At 44.8% G+C, this 17,686-nt stretch overlaps 1 protein-coding gene across 3 annotated transcripts in view; it reads right to left on the bottom strand.

The window, feature by feature from the left end:
• Nucleotides 1–17,686, bottom strand: part of RASGRP1 (RAS guanyl releasing protein 1) — an 81,391-nt gene that overhangs the window by 44,378 nt on the left and 19,327 nt on the right. The window lies entirely within an intron of this gene.

Here is a 17,686-nt window from a genome sequence, read left to right as displayed (position 1 = left end):
TCCACATAGATGTGTAATTTCTGACTTAACTCATACAAACAAAATTCATGACCTCTCCGTCCCCTAATTCACTTCTCCTCCATTTTTCCTCATCTCAGGAAATGGTACCACCAGCCATCCTCTCAGTTACCCAAACAAAAAACCTAGTGGTCATCCTTCATTTCTCATTTTTCCTCGCATCCAATACATTAGCAAGTCTTGATTCTACTTTCAAAATATGCCTCAAACCTCTCCATGTTTCCCCATCCTTGCCATCATGCTGTGTAGCCATTACCACGATGACCTAATTGACCTCCCTGTTTTCACTCTTATCCACTTACCCACAAACTGCTCTTCACACAGCAGCCAGGAGTGAGCTCCTAAAACCCATAAATCAGGTCATGTGCTTAATACGCTTCAATGGGTTCCATTATACTTGTAATAACACATGGACTCCTTGCTACAGCCAACAGAGCTCTACGTGTTCTGGCCCCTGTTAGCCTCCCGCTTCATTTCATACCATATTACTCCTCTCTATACCACTGTTTATACCTCGAACGCTCCAAGCTTATTCCTACTTTGCATTTGTTATTTCCGTCAGTGTGGCCTTTCTTCCCTTGGCCCATTCATGTCATTTATGTCTCAGTTTCAAGGTCACATCCTCAGAAAGGTCTTCCTTAAACTACTTAAGGTAGCCATGGTCCTGCCTGAGTTTCTTCACAATACTTACCAGTGATCTGAAGTTCTCTTTTTTTATTTGATTTTTATTTTCTGAGTCTCTGCTAGAATATAAGCTTCATGAGACCTGACCTTGTCTGTTTTTTCCACAACCATATCTCTAGGGTCTACAACAGTGCTGATACATGACAGTTACTCATTAAACACTTCTTGAGTAAATGAGTGAACTACACCAAATAGGAGACCCCTTAACTTTTCATGTATCTTTGGATATGGAGTTTGCTTTTTTCATTAGCTATTTCATTAATGATATATAATATACACACATTTTCTTCTTGGCCACAGTTTATAAAAGAAACAAAGTTACAATTTGATAAATCATTTTTAAGAAGTATTCATCTAGCCTGTTATAGTTTTATAAATCGTTCATTACTTATTCTAAGCTTACACTCTGGTGAGGTGGGGTAAGTACTGCTATCTGTTTTCTGGCCCACATAATTTCTGTAATATTTATCTCCTGCCACAAAAATTCTGCATAACAAAACACCCCAAAATTCAGTGCCTGAAAACAGTAATCTTTTTTTTTTTCCTCAAGAGTCTGTAAGTTGGCTAGGGGTTGGCTGATATAGGCTGGGCTTTGCTAGGGCTCCTATCCTATATGCCCCCCCCCCACAACTTCCCTGGACCAGTGGGCTAGCCAGGGTATGCTCTTCTCATGGTGATGGCAGGGTGCTGTAGGACAACTGGAAATATCCAAGGCCTCTTAGGCCTAGGCTTAGAACTGGCATGCTGTCACTTCTGCTTTATTCTGTTGGCCGAAGAAAGTCACTGCTGAATCTCAAGTCAAAGGGCAGGAACCTCAAAGTCATATGGAAAAGATCACTGACACAGAGAAGGTAAAATTGGGCGAGGAGGTAATAACACCATCAAATCTACCACAATTATACGGATGTAAGTTTTCAAGTCAGCATCTGACAATATAGTTTTTATAAGGCACCTTTCCTCACAGAATTATATAGTAGTGCTTCTATTCCCGTACGTTATGGTACAAAGCAGGAGAAACTGAAATATATTTGTAGGGTATGCATTAGAATGTTCCTGGAGTTATGGACACAGTTGCAGACTTATTCGGTATGAATAAAATCTAAGACTTGCTATCTCAGTTGTTCTATGTGGCTGGCTAGCATCCTTCCGTGGGTGCTCATATATTAGGGAAAGGGGCTTAGCCGTATCCTGGGTGAGATGAAAACCAAGTCACATACAGAAAGATTCAACGACCCAAATAGGTTTACCATGGAGAAGACTCAGTAGAGATATTAAAATTATCTTCAAATATTTGTAACGTTAACCGTGGGAGAATGTTTAGACTTGTTCTGTGGGGCCACAAGTGGCAGAACCAGAGAGGATGAATAGAAAAAGTTATGGGAAAGAGAACTGGGCACAACACGTGGCAGAAAATTCTAACCATTAAGCCTGCCCAACAGTGGAAGCATTTGCATCACAGACCTGTGTATTCAAGAGGAGGCTGGGGAGGGACACTTTCTTCAATTACTGTAATTGGCATTGAACCTATGATTTACTGAAGTCCTACTCAATACCGGGGGCTATGCTCAGCACTTTGAGGTTATTTCTAATTCTCACACCACCTCTGCAGTGTTGATACTGCTCACAGTGTACAGCTGAGGAAATGAAAGCACAGAGAGATTAGGTCGTTTGTTCCAGGCCAAAGAGACAATGGGTGGAGGAGCTCAGGATCTGGCTCCTGGGCTGTTTGATTCCAGACCCCCAGCTCTCTCCAAGACACTGCATGGCCATTTGTCAGGAGAGGGAGTTCAAGTATTGAATGGGGGAAGGGGGCTAGAGTAGATGAGCTTTAAGATCTCTTCCAGTCCCTAGGGCTACAAGTCTAAGAGACGCCACTGGAATATTGGATGGGAACCAATTCATGCACATTTGAAAGGATAGCTTTTTGCATCTGATGATTTCTGAAAAACTCTCAGGTGCCTTGGCGGATTGATAGTGATCATTCAAGTTGGCTTTAAAATAAGAAGGGTGCTGTGCCTAAGATTCACGGTCACAGTCATTCTCCACTTTTGCCTCACACCCCCTCTTCCACAGAGTCCTGTGATGGTCCCCCACTACAGCGTGTTAATCCCCACATGCTCTGTGGGAGGGCAGGCTGGCATACGGTAAGGCCAGGACGGCACCTCTCGGCACCTTGTTTCACAACCCCCTCGTAGGTGCCCCTGCTTCCACAGAACTTCCTGGCATGTTCGCTTGCCCTCATTCCCGCCACCATCTCTCCCCAACTCGACCATCGACCTCCCTACAACCTCATCAAGGATGCACTCCCCTCTCGCCCTCATCTCACGGAGCAGCACTTCTCCCTTCTTGAGGGGAAGAGCCACCCTTTGAAAGTCAGATTTCAAAGTGGCTGGTCAAGGGGAGTCTACCTTCTAGACTGCTGGATTTTATTTTGATAATTTGATATAATTGCTGTAAGCTGATTTAAACATTTCAGTGAATAATTTAATTTTGTTTGCAGCTTTAGGCTTCTGAAAAATGCAGGGTGTCATACCAAAAATTCTAATAAGTAAAATGTGCATATTTTCTCATTACCATCTGCTTCTCCTCCTACTTCAGGGGGAGACTGCTTTAAAGGGTTGAAACCTCAGTGGGACATAAATTGCCCATCTTACATACTCCATCACTCAACCTGGGGAGCCATGTGTGCTGCTAGGGAAGTACGCTAGTCAAAGATCCACCCGACCTGTGGACCATTTGCTCTACAGAGCAAACAGAAAAGCCATGTGGAGAGTCATTTCTCTGTGAGCCAGCAACTGGTTTTCCATCATCAGACTCAGTGCTGGCGTTAGCTATGCTTCATGGAATCACAGACTCTCACGGTGGAAAAGACTTCAGCTGTCTTCCACCTCAACCTTCTAGCTGTTGCATTACTTCCTCCTAGAGGCATCACAGGTAACTGGCTGACTAGGCTCTACTTACACCCTTCCAACGAGAGGACATGGCTCTCTAACTACTCTGTAGAGCAACTTTCATTCTACTTCAATTAAAAACATTTTATAATTAATCGACTCTGTGCAAGGCACTGTCCTAGGCACAAAAGGAGATATGAAGAGCTATAAGAAAACTCTTGTCTAGTTGGAGAATAAGACACACACCCAACATACTTCATGATATCAGGCAGTCAATGTTAGAAGTGAAACCCGTGGAGATCATGCTGAATGGTGGCGAAGTTCAGGGGAAGGAGAGATCCTATCCAGTCGTGGTGATTCAGGAAGCATCTCTTGCCATCTGCAGTGAGGTGACCCAAAGCTTCAGGATTCAAGAGGCCATCTGGTCCAGCCCTCTGTCTCTCAACCTGCCCATAGCTTCTTTTCTTCCTTTCTGTGGTTTAATCTTAAATAAGCTGCTTGCCTCCTAGAGTGATGCCCTGCTCCCTGATGATGTGACTCCTGTGAGAACAAACTTGCAAACGGCTGCATTTGAGGCACTGCTTCTTGCTGACAAGGGGTGGGGGCAACTTTCCTACAGTGAAGGCTTGTCTGGGGGATGAGGCAGCAATGACTCGCTGCGAAATGGACATAAAACCTGTCCAACACCAGAGAAACTCCAGTACAGAGTCCCTTCTTCCCCTATGTTTCGGTTTCCATGGAAATCCCTTGATGTGCGAAGGGATTTTGTATGTACCGAAGACAGAATATCAGAAATTGGTATATTGAGGGTAAGCAAGCTATCAGCATTGGGAGGGAATCACACAAAAGAACAGGTGTGTTGAAAACGGGGGCCAGAAAATGGTAACGGGAAAGCTAGTATCAGAAAGCCACGGGGCAGGTTTGGATCCAGAGCCTAGAGCAGGGCTGCAGCTGCCAATGCGGGTCAGTATCTCCAGTAACAGGAGAGACTGGATCTAGGCAGAACCTGACAGATACACACAGAGTTCTGAACGCATTACGACACGGTAAATGTTCCAAAGAAATAAACTCTACTTGACAGCAAGACTGTTACACTCATTAGATCCTGTTTGGAGAGTGCAGAAAAATTGACAAGCTGGAAATAAGTTTACTGGTTTGTTGTTTGTTTGTTGGTCTGGATTTTTAGGGCCAACAGCTGCAGCTGGGGTAGGAAGTGCACGCGAAGAAAGAATGTGGTGACGCACACATACTTTGAACCCTCAGAGCTTTTACTACCTGAGCAGCTTACAACATGTATCGGCAGCACCTTAATCTTTTTTCGAACCAGGAGAAAGCAAGTGGTTTGCTAAGGACGGAGTCTCGCTTCACAGGGCAAGCGTGAGAACCCGCGTGGCTGCCACTGGGGGAGCACTGGTAAGAGTTTAAACAACAGCTCTCCTGGGGGGTGAGGGGGACCCTGATTTGTGGTGCATGCAGATTTCTGTGGTATTAATACCCCCACTGCGGCCGATTCCAAGCCACCAATATGAAGTCAGACGGTGGAGCTGGGAGGAGATGCTTGCAGTCAGCTCTCAGCACCACGGGCTGCCGCTCTCATCCACGGACCCGGGGTCGGAAGGGCGGTGCCTGCTCAGCTTCCATCCTACCTGGCACCTCGTTCCCAGGTGCTCCCAAACCCACTTTCCTCCTCACCTCACTCCTGATCTCATGCCCCCTGGGCCTTGCCTGGTGACTGCTGACCAGTTAACCCTGGTGAGCACGTTCCTCGGGGAGGAGGGGAGGACGCATGGGTGGATCCTCTCAGATGTCTGCATAGCAACAGCGACTTCTTGGAGTACTTGGTGCTCTAACCCAAGGAAGAACATTTTAACGTAGGGTGAGAATTCGGGAGAAGGGAAGCTCCCAGCCCTCGTAAGTCTAAGCCCCGCTCTGGTCCCCTCTGGGATAACCTGGTATATCAGACCCAGACAAAGCGTGCGCGTGCACACACAGCTGTCCTTGAAGCCCCCAGCAGCGGGAGAGCCACTGCTCTCCCTGGATGGCAACGCCTGAGGGCAAGACTTTGTTTTCACAGCACTGAGGCTCAAGGGACAGAACCACCTGGGCTGAGCACCTGAGTCGCACCGCTCTGTGAGCAGCTGGCACCGTGGGCACAGCTTTAAAGAGGAGGACACCGAGGTGTTGTGCGTTGGCCATGGTCTAGGGCTGGTGAGTGGAAGGTCCTGGACAGGATTGGCCCTCTGGCCCCCAGCCCAGGGCTCCTTCCTTGGCATCTACCTCTCCTCGGGGGATTGCTGGGAGGTGAGTGGGGTAAGGCCTAGGTATACTGGGAAGAGCTCTGACTTCCAGCTGTGCATGCTACAAGGCTAAACCTCTTACACCCATATCTCTTTTTCTCCCCCAAAAGCCCTACATCCACATACCAACCCTGCCCTTCTCACTGCAGTCACGGTATAGACTAAAAATCTTCCTGGAGACCAGAACCCTTAAACCCACCACTTCTCATGACATCAACACAAAGGATGTTACTGGCACCATTTAGCTAGGATGACTAGACCCCAGAGAGCCTGTGGCCACGTGGGTGAAAACACCAGTGCCCTGAGAGCTCACAGCCCCTGAGTGGCCCACCTCTCCCTCTTCCTGCAACAGAAGCTCCACTCCCTCAGCCAAACGACGGCAATGGGGACGATCCTCCCCGCGCACGGCTTTGCTTCCGAAGCGTGAAGCTCTATGTAAAGGATGACCTAGATTTTTTGGATGAGCGACTGCAATCTATAAATGTCTAATCATGCGCACGAATCGCCTAAAGTGAAAAAGAGCTTTCAGCTCTATTGCCTCTGCTGAGCGAGGCCGTGGCCGTCCTTGGGGACTGCAGCCTCCATCCGGACCTGTCACGTCTCAAGAATCAGGGGTCTGAGAAGTTGTGAGGGAAGCTGTCCTCTTCAGTTCTGCAAATTGGACACAGTCCCGAGTGTGGAGGTCAGGGGGCTGGGCCGGCACTAAAAGACAAGGGGAGGGAGGAGGCGTGATGGGTATGGGGTAGGCCCGGTGATGGGGTCTGCGACACGGTGATGGAGTCTGCGACCCGGTGATGGAGTCTGCGACCCGGTGATGGACTCTGGGACGAAGTCATGACCTCAAATTCTAAGAGCCGTTGTTGGAAGGCGGCACCCACTGAACACCCTGGGCAGGCGGCCGCTTCTCCGAGGCCCATCTAAGTCCCTGGGAACAATCGAATTGTCCAGCTGGGTAGAGAAGCTGTGATTTGAGTCCTTGGTGAGCTGCTGTCAACGCAGCCTACTTGGCTCACACAGTGACCGTCCCCCGCACAGCACCACAAGAATGTGCCCGGCGGGGGGCGGACAGGCAGCAGGACCGAGGCTCAGCTTCCCGAGGACCGAGGCTCAGCTTCCCGAGGACATAGAGAGCTGCCCACAGGTGGCTGGAGGGAGGCCAGCGGACGCAAGACAAAGACACAACACAACAGGGAAGGGAAATCTGGGGCAGCCCTCCCTCTGCTCTCTCCTTGCTTGCTGGAGCGCGTTCCTATCGCTTCAATCTTGTCTGTTAAATCCTGGGCCTTTTTTAGCGTATTTGTTGACAGGCTGGATAGGTATTAAGAAGGGAACTTTCCAAACACTGACCCGGTGAAATAACACAAGGCCTGTCTGAGACTTACTGGTTAGCCACGAACTCAGCCTTCTTCAGAAAGCTTTTCTCAATATTGATTTGATCCTAACAGACCTAGACGCCTAGTTAATCTCGTTCCGGTGCACGACAGGGCTGAAGCAATTGGTGTACGTTGCCATAAAATGGCACTGCCCCCAACACTGTCTCACCACAAACTGTGCTTTCACGACTAATAATTCTCTGCAACGAACAGGCCTGGACAAAAAACATCATCACACCATCGTGTATGGTCAAAGGACTGAGTAAAATCTTCTGTAATCAGACAGAAGTTATTCTGAAAGCCTCCTCGCCCCTTCTTCGGTTGTGGTTAGGATTAGATTACCTTCGATTAAAGACAGAGAAACGCTTAGTAAACTGGGAAGCACTGTCACGGTGGCGACCTGGTCTGATTTCTCTTGCTGGATCTGGGACACTATTTTGCTCCTGCTAGGCTTTCGTTATTCCAGAGTGGAACAACGATTTTTCATGAAATACTTCATTTTAACCACAACCCAAAGAGGGGCTGTCCACGCTGGTCTGTCACACTGTCCGTGCCCATGAGACCAGATGTGGTTTCCTGCAAGCATGGTTCCAATCCACGGCAGAGTAAGTAGGGGCCTTCCAAACTTCTTTCCAGTTCTACGTTCTAAGTGCAACCCGCCCCTCGGGCCCTCAAGACAGAAGGATTTCTTAGGGTTTACTGAGGCGCTAGAGAGGAATCTGCATGAGGACCCAGGAATGACTCTGAAAGACAGAACTTCACAGGTGGGTGAGGAATCTCTTATTCACTGAAGGAAAGAAAAAACTGCCCTCTACTCAGGAGCCAAGAGCAAATAAGAAGGGGTTTCAAAACAGCTCAAGTCATGAACTGGTGTTGGGTCACCATCTTACAGAAATAGCCAAAATGCAACTGAAACTCACAAAGTGGATACCAATCGGAAGATGGGAAGGCCGGGAGCACTATCTGGTGTTCTGCCGGAGGAGATACAGCATCTGACCGGAACAAGAGAACTACATTCAAAGTCCGGCCTGACTTTCTCTCCCTCTCCCTCTCCCACTGGCGGTCTCTGTTGCTCTCCTGCTGTTAAACATACATGGAGCGCAGTACCAGGCCCTGTTCCAAGAGGGTCTTCACATGTATTAACTCTACGAGGTGGGTGGTATCGGTCATGATAGATGAAGAAACCGAGGTTAAAAAGGGGGTAAGGCAACGTGCCGAAGTTTAGCTCGTAAATGGCAGTCCTGGGATCTGAACCCAGGCTACCAAGCCCTGGGATAGCTCTGTCATTTCCAAGCCTCAATTTGCTCGTTTGCAGAATAAAAGCTTGATACTATCTTGCCTCCATCCCTCCCAGCACAGAGATAATCAGGATATCAGTCAAGATAAGGAGAGCACTTTGATATCTTTTGGGGAGAACAAGGTCCTGCACTAAGTCCAAACCACTGTGATATCTGGTTGACTGGTGGGTCCCAAATATCTAGGCTGCCCGACAGTAGTCACGTAGCACACGAAACCTCGCGCCACTGCTGAAGTACCAACAACATGCATTTATTAGGGCCTTCTCTCCTCGCGTGTTAGCTCATTTGAACCTCACACCAACTCTGCAGGATGGGTATTATTTTTATTATTTTACAGACAAGGAAACGGAGTAAGGTCAGGTGAGCTCCTTAAAGTCATGTGCGTGGTGAGTGCCTGACCTGAGTCCAGGTCTTTCAACTCAAGCCCGGCCCTTTCCACTGTATCCCACTGCTGCTCATTCTGGGTTGAGAAGATTAAAGGCACATCCTTTCCATCTCAGCTCTGGAGGGTTTCTGGTGCCAGCCTACCTGGGACGGTACTGAGAATCCCTGGTGCTTGGGTGGGCTAGGCTATTGTGGTGATAGTTGTATTTGTTTTTTCTGTTTTGTAGCAAAAGTGCCTGACTTTGCTTTGAGGCAATCCATTTCAAAGAGGCATCCTTCAAAGACGGCTATCTCTCAAATAAACACACTGCCAGCCACAAGACTAGATAAAGGGCCAGGCCACCTCCCCGCACTGAGGCTCCTTGGTTTTAGACTTTGTGGTTGATTTCAGTAACTGACCATTGGGCTACTTGTTTTTTCCTCTCCTCATAATTTATAAACTCCTGCCCTTATGTTTTAAATTCACCAATAAAGACTGAGCCCATCAAACATTAGACCCACCCTCGACCCCGATATACTCAGAACCCCTGGCCTGCATGTGCCCTTTCTCTTTCTTTCTTTCTCTCCTCTCTCCCTCCCCCCACCCCAACCTTGCTGTGTGGCCCTAGGTATGCTGTGTAATTTCCACGTCTTGTAAGCAATAAACTTTTATTTTTTTCAAAGTTTCCTGAGGGTTATTGCTGAACAGTGTCTTGTAATCATAATAAGAACCATCTCCTTTTGAGACGGGCACAAAAGAGCCCTGCTATAGGCGTTCTAATTTTCGCCACAGCTCTGCAGGGTAGACGTTGCTGTTTCACACATGATGAAACAGACACAAGGGAGGTAAAATTACTCATCCTTACCACTCATTTGTAGTCCCACAGCTAGGAAGTGGCAGGAAGGGACTACAAATTATTGTGCTGGTTATTTTCTCATTCTGAGTCCAGGGCTGTAGTCTCTGGGGTACATTCCAACACCCCCAGTGGATGCCTGCAACCAAAGATAGTACCAAACCCTATACTATATACACCATGTATGTTTTTTCCTATACCAACGAGTGGGTAGAGTCTACAGTGTGGATCTGCTGGACAAAGGGATGATTCATGTCCTGGGCAGGATGAAGCAGGACGGTGTGAGATTTCATCATCGTACTCGGAATGCCATGCAATTAAAAAACTAAAAATAGAGTTACCATATGATCCTGCAATCCCACTACATATGTCTAGAGAAAACTCGAATTCGAAAAGGTACATGCACCTCACCGTTCATAGCAGCACCATTTACGACAGCCAAGACATGGAAGCAACCTAGATGTCCACTGACAGATGAATGGATAAAGAAGATGTGGGGTGTGTGTGGGGGTGTGTGTGTGTGTGTACACACACACAAATGGAATATTACTTGGCCATAAAAAGAATGAAATAATGCCATTTGCAGCAACATGGATGGACCTGGAGATTATCGTACTAAGTGAAGTAAGTCAGACAAAGACAAATATCCTATGATATCACTTACACGTGGAATCTAAAAATTAGTACAAATGAACTTATTTACAAAACAGAAACAGTCTCACAGACATAGAAAACAAACTTATGGTTACCAAAGGGGAAAGGGGAGGAGGGATAAATTAGGAGTTTGGGATTAACAGATACATACCACTATATATAAAATAAACAATGAGGATTTACTGTATTGCACAGGGAACTGTACTGAATATTTTGTAATAACCTATAAGGGAAAAGAATCTGAAAAAGTATATATATATATATACACACACACACATATATATATATACACATATATATATACACACACACACATACATACATACATATATATATACCTGAATCACTTTGCTGTACACCTGAAACATGATATTGTAAATCAACTCTACTTCAATAAAAAAATAAAAATAAAAAAACACAGATTTAAAAATATCCCATAAAAAATAAGAAAATGAAACCTATGAATTATTTACTTCTGGAATTTTCCATTTAATATTTTCAGACTGCAGTTGACCATGGGTAACAAACTTCAGAAAGCAAAGCCTCAGATAAGGGGAGACTGCTCTGTATAAGAACAGATACTGACTAGTAGCCAGTGATAAACACAAAACAGTAGCTGTACACTTATTGAAAGAGTTAAATGTCTTTGGAAGAAAGATGTATGTAGAAAGGATTTTTATGCCTGAGATGTGAGGGGATGCAAGGAGGTGATGGTAAAGGAATAATCACAGTTTTTAAGAAGAAAGGGTAAAAAGACGAATCAAGAAACTGTAAGGACATAAAGCAGGACCTAATGTTCAGGCTCTTCTTTCAATCTGTGTTAATGCCACTGGCATTTAATTCCATTTACAGATCTAGACAGAGCATCCCCTTGACACGGTGACTATCAGAGATTCCCAGGTATCTTTAAGGGTCCTGAAATTTAACGTCATTGTACAACAGAACGATTCTCCTCAAGTGAGAAAAGCTTAGACTACAGTTCAAAAAGCTTCCTGGGCTTGCGATCTAGGTAAGAACTGCAAAATATATCCACTGAAAAACTGACATTTTCAGGACTGAAAGGGTAAAGGGAGATGCCTGAAGAAGCTGATATCCTGAGTTTCTGTGGGATCTAATAGGTTGATGCCAAGATTTCTTCAACTTGTGTCCTCAACTGATCAGCAAGTCCTTGGTCAGCTCTGGAGCCTGCTCTGAGCAGAGCAGAGTAGGAGGGGATGCCGAGGGCAGGGCCACCAACCCCACGTGACACTGAAAATAACACTAAACAGCTGGACATGCCTGAGCACAGCACTTTTTACCTTACACAGTACTTCCACATGCTTGGTCTCATTTGACCATCACATCCACCTTGTGAGGTGGGTAGGGACACAGTCACTTTGCAGATGAAAAAGGCACAAAAACAGGGCTGATGTTCAGTCTGTCCAAGTGGCATCTGTGTGGACTGATGGGGCCTGTGCCGTGCCAGTTACTAAGTATTTTGAATATCACCCTGGATGAACAACTGGCCCATGGTTAATACCACCACCAGTGGCAGGGATGGTGTTCCAGGCTTGGATGTTCTCATAACAAGTCCAGGGTCTTTGTTCTAAGAGAGCTGTGCTCCGTAGTGTGGGGAATGCAGAGATAACCAGGGTCCTGTCCCAGCAACTGTCCAGAAGCTGCCAGCTATAATATGGTACAGAACACAGAAGGGCCTGGAGGGAGGTACAAACAAAACACTAAGGCAGTGTGGGGAAAGGGGAAGGCTAGATTTGACTAGAAGAAATGGCTCAACCTTTATGAAGAGGTGGCATGAGGTGGGTCTTGAAGGAGGGGTCAAATATTGACAGACTAAGATGGAGGTAAAGACATTCTGGGTGAGGGAAGAAATGGTTTCTACTCTTGGAGATCAGAGTTAAAAGTATATTCAGGAAAGGATGTGAAGTCCAGTTTGGTTTAATTAGAAAGCATTTGCAGACAGGAAGTATGAAAATGCGGATAAGGGTCACAGTGTTGGGGACCTCATATACCAAACTGGGGAGTTGCCCTTACTCAGATCTTTACTTTAAAATGCTGCAAAAGCAGATGGTCTGTCTACAGAAAGGGGAAAGCAGCACCCTCTCACCTAGCAATCTTTTAAAACTGGTTATACCTTACAACCCGAGCCCTAAAGGCTCTTTTCAAGGTGGATCATTTCTAAAGAACCTAGTACCTTATTTTAATTTCTACTTGCATCTTTTCCCTAACTGCATAGCTACTAAGGGAAGGTTACAGAGTGTGCGAGTGTGTGTGTGTATGTGGGCATGTGTGTACACTTACTGCTACAGTGAGATCATATCAGAGCATGAAATAAAGGTTGGTTTTTGCCTAACATGACTAGGTTTGCTGTTATTCAGGAAGCTCAGTTACTTGAATTGATTATTTTTCCTCCCACACTTGGTCAGCATTAGTATCTTAACTCTCAGTTTCCTTCCCTGTCAACATCCTTCCCGACTGCTTTAAAAGCCAAGGAGCCGTACAGATGGCCATCTATGATTACAAGAGAGCAATGACTCTAGGGTTTCCCCGATCTGTCACAGGGATGCTGGATCATCCACTTGCAAAAAAAAATTCAGACCCCAAAATGTACAAGAAGTCAGCAAGGATGGGGCTGAACATTGGCAAGGCCTTGGCTTCATGCTTCATCTGCTTGCTCAGAGTTTGGGCACAGTGGGTCAATATCATTATTTCATCTTTGGCCTCTCGTGTGCACCAGCTGGCACATGTGTCCCTCCCTGATCCGTGCTAGCGATTCAGGTAAAATGAGGATGCTGTAGCCAGTCTGAATAGGTATAGAGCAGGCTGTGTAGTAGGAAGCACTTCAATACTTTCCTCACTTAGTGTGTTTTCCCCCTTTACCTCTCACCTTTCCACACACCTGGTCACCTGTGGAAACCATAGGAAAGATCTTCCTGTGTTAAGGTGTTGGAGACTTCAGTATTCCTCTGGTCATATTTGTATAATAATTGTCACTCTGAGAGGAGATAACATCATGAAAAAAAATTCACAATTGGTAAATTTGGGGGCTTTAGTGGGTGATTTTTTTTTTCTTTTTCTAGTGAGGTGGTCTTAATTTAATGGAGAGTTTCAGGAGAAAAAAAATCAAAGGTTTTCTATCCTAGGGTGCATATGTTCAGGCTTACCCAGAAGTAAATGAACATATTAAACCTGACTGACTTTTCAAGACCTGCTGGTTAGCTTAAAAATAAGACGAGACAAAAAATAAACCAAACGACCTTCCCCCCAAATAGATCCCAAGGCTTTATCTCATACCTATTGCATCAAAATATTCAAGGATGGACACGGAATTTGTATTTTTAAAAAATCTCTCCAATGATATGATGGTCAGTCAAGTTTGATTAGCCTGCTTTAGACCGCTTAGTTCATTCCTTGCCCTGGGGTGGGTCTATAAGCTACTAAATGACCTCATGAAGACATCTCCAATTTCAGAAATCAGTGGTGAGGTCTTTCAGTCGTTTTCAGGGCTAGACACAAGGGAAGTACTTAACAAATAGGTGATTTGGTGCCAACGTTACAGACTCCTGGGTGGGGACTCATGGAGCACAGGAGTACAATCAGAAGCCCATCAGAAAGCAATGTGGGCTGAGCCAGGGGACCATGATCAAAGGTAACTGATCTGGGCCACAGGGGGTTTCCCGTTGTACATTAGTAAAGCTCCCCTCTCCCTCGGGCCTGCATAGCCATATTCTGAGGGGATATTTTATCCCTGAAGCCGGTGACCAGGGTCCCTCATGCTCTCCAACATAAAGATGTCAGTTCTCCCGGGGCCTTCACAGGCTCTGCTGATTAAGGGTCTTTGCCCTGTGGTGTCTGGGAAGTCTTCTTTCTCTCCTCTTCCCTGGAACCCTGGGAAGTGTCCACGGGGGCCTATCACTTTCCAGCCATTAATGAAGGGGCACCGAAAGCTCAATCCCAGGGATGACCCTGCTGTACTTTGTCTGGCCAGGGGCATTTTATCCAGGATATGAAAACATATCATTTTCCCTTTCCCACCATCCAACTCTTGGGCCTTTTACCACTCACAGTATTTCTGCCAGAGAGAGGAACCAGAAGGGGATTGAACATTAGTCATTTTATAGTATTTCAGCAACTCTGGTAAAACAACTGGAACAGACTCACAAGTATGATTAAAATGAAATGTGTGGGTTCTTGGTAAATTTCAATGAACCCCTCTTCTACAATGGTCTCATGAATTAACTTTCAAGTAGTCTGCCATTTCACCTCTGTAGTTCGTGGGGTGTTACAAAGAGTATTTCACCAGCAGCAGGTCAACTGATTAAATAAGGATGTTCTTGGCAGGGTTTTATTTATCTCCCCACCCCTGCCCAGTGATCGTCAGAAGGGGGCTCTGGTTTCTGAGTCACTAGACATGTGTCCCTCAGATCTTGGCCCTCACATATTTGATCACACAGAATCACAGAGGAACCCAAAGGATTAAACCAGAGATGAAACAAAAGTTAGTCATCTTCACTTGCTATCTGGTAGGCCTTGAAAATCTTGGCTTTACCTTCTAGCAAGCTCTAGCACATGGGAATAGATTGTGAAAAGATGTCCTCTCACTTAAAGTTCATACAGAAGAAATTTCTACCAGTTTTCTACTAGCCAGTTTTGGTGTTTGGTTTTTGAAAAAAAATTTTCTATCTTACTGAGGTACAGTGGAAAGCACAAATTTTAACACATAGTTTGATGTCTTCTGACAAATACATACATCCTTATAACCCAAACCCTCTCGAGATTTAGCATATTTCTATGACCCAGTAAGTTCCCTTATCTTCCCAGTCAGTTCTTCCAACTCAGCCTGCCATAAAGCCATTTTTCTTATTTTTTTTCAATCATAAGTTAGTTTTACCTATTTTAGAACTCCATATATTGGAATCATACAGTATGTATTTTTGTGTGTAATGCTTCTTTCATGAAGCAGAACACTTTTGAGATTAACCAATGTTGACTACATCAGCAGTGCCTTCCTTTTTATTGATGAGTAGGTATTCCACCGTATACACAGCGTATTGTTTATTCTTTCTGATGTTGAGTGATGTTTGGGTTGTTTCCAGTTTGGGATCTGTATGGCAAAAGCTGCTATGGACATTCTTGTATAAGTCATATCATGGGCATGTTTTCCTTCCTCCTGTATAAGTGCCTAGGAGTACAATTGATGGGACACAGGGTGGGTATATATTTATAAGAAACTGCTAAACAGTTTTCCGAAGTGATCATATCATTTTACAATCCCATTCATAATGTTTAAGAGTTCGAGATGCTCCACATCCTCACCAACAGCTGGTGCTGTCAGTCTTCTGATTTTATTGTTTCCATTTATCTGTTGAGTTACTCTTGTTTACCTTCCTGAGTCCTTCAACATATTTATAATAGCTGTTTTAAATTCCCTAGTTACTAATTCCAACATCTGTGTCAACTCTGAGTCTATTTCTCTTAACTTTTTTTCCTTCTGGTTATGGGTCACATTTTCCTGCTTTTTAAAATGTCTTGTAATTTTATATTACATGCTGGGCATTGTGGATACAATGTTTAGAATTTGGATCATGTTAATTTATAGGCACATTTAATTTACTGGAGCTTTAAACTCATCCTGTCAAGGCCTGGATTTAGGCTTTGTTAGGGTGGCTCAAGAGTAGCTCTTATTCTAGGGCTCTAGTACTCCTATTCCTGTGGTGTGGCCTTTTTCATGTCTCAGCTGAATGCCTCAGGTGTTTTATCTTTCCATTCTGGCTGGTTCCAAACTGCAATATTTCCCAGACTATAAGACTTCCTCTGACTCACAGACCCCCAATAACAATTTGGTGGCATGGAGTCTTACCATATTTGTACACAGTTTAGCACTTGGCCAAAGACAAGAGATCCCTTCTTTCCAATACCCTAATCCACAAATTCCAGCCATCCCAGAAGCCCTGAACGCAAACTCTGTTTCCTCTGCCAGGCAAGATGCTGCTCTCTGAGTTCTAGTCCTCTGTACAACAATTTGTATAGTGCCAGGAGAAAGCCAAGATAAGTTTTGAGGTTACCTTATATCTTTTCATTTTGTCCATAATCACAAGTCTGTCCTGTTTTCTAATACCTAAAAACAGTTGCTTCAGACTTCCCTGGTGGTCCAGTGGGTAAGACTCTGCACTCCCAATGCAGGGGGTCCGGGTTTGATCCCTGGTGGAGGAACGAGATCCCACATGCATGCTGCAACTAAGAAGTCCACATGCCACAACTAAGAGTCCACGTGCCGCAACTAAGAAATCTGCAAACTGCAACTAAGAAGTCCGCATGCCCCAACTAAAGATCCCACACACCGCAACTAAGCCCGGCTTAACCAAAATAAATAAATAAATAAAATTTAAAAATGCATGTTAAAAAAAATAGTTGCTTCACATGTTATGTCCAGTTTTATAGTTGTTTACAGCAGAAAAATAATTCCAATACCCAATAATCTATCATGGCCAGAACTGGGAGTTCGTGTTTTGATATTTAATATGTGTATAAATGGGAAGTCCATTTACTCTGTATCTGTCCTCTGGGAGGACATATACATACTAACTCTTCTATGCATAACATTATCAAGACATACATACGCTTAACACTGTTAAGACTAAGAAGACAGAAAAAAACACTAATTTGTCGTCTTTTCAGGTGCTGCCATCTTATATCCTCATAGATTTTATTTCTATATCATTCCTTAACTATTTATCTCCTCTGTACTCTTTCTAGCCTTCTATTCCTGTCTTAAAACCCAAAGACTAAACCTAAATTTAATAATGCCCTGCACTCTAGTACTCTGTCTGATCTTGGTGTAATAGACAGACGTCGTTTTTTTTTTTCTTTCATCACACCACCACCACCTCCCACCCCTGCTTTCCCCACCTTGGTGTCCATACGTTTGTTCTCTACATCTGTGTCTCTATTTCTGCCTTGCAAACCAGTTCATCTGTACCAGTTTTCTAGATCCCACATATATGCGTTAATATATGATATTTGTTTTTCTCTTTCTGACTTACTTCACTCTGTATGACAGTCTCTAGGTCCATCCACGTCTCTACAAATGACCCAATTTCATTCCTTGTTATGGCCGAGTAATATTCCATTGTATAAATGTACCACATTTTCTTTATCCATTCATCTGTTGATGGGCATTTACACTGCTTCCATGACCTGGCTATTGTAAATAGTGTTGCAATGAACATTGGGGTGCATGTATCTTTTTGAATTATG

Source organism: Neophocaena asiaeorientalis, unplaced genomic scaffold, assembly GCF_003031525.2.
Source record: "Neophocaena asiaeorientalis asiaeorientalis breed wild unplaced genomic scaffold, Neophocaena_asiaeorientalis_V1.1 scaffold119, whole genome shotgun sequence".
NCBI classification, from domain to species: domain Eukaryota; kingdom Metazoa; phylum Chordata; class Mammalia; order Artiodactyla; family Phocoenidae; genus Neophocaena; species Neophocaena asiaeorientalis.
The sequence above is the reverse complement of the archived record's forward strand: the minus strand, read 5'-3'. Positions and strand labels throughout refer to the sequence as shown.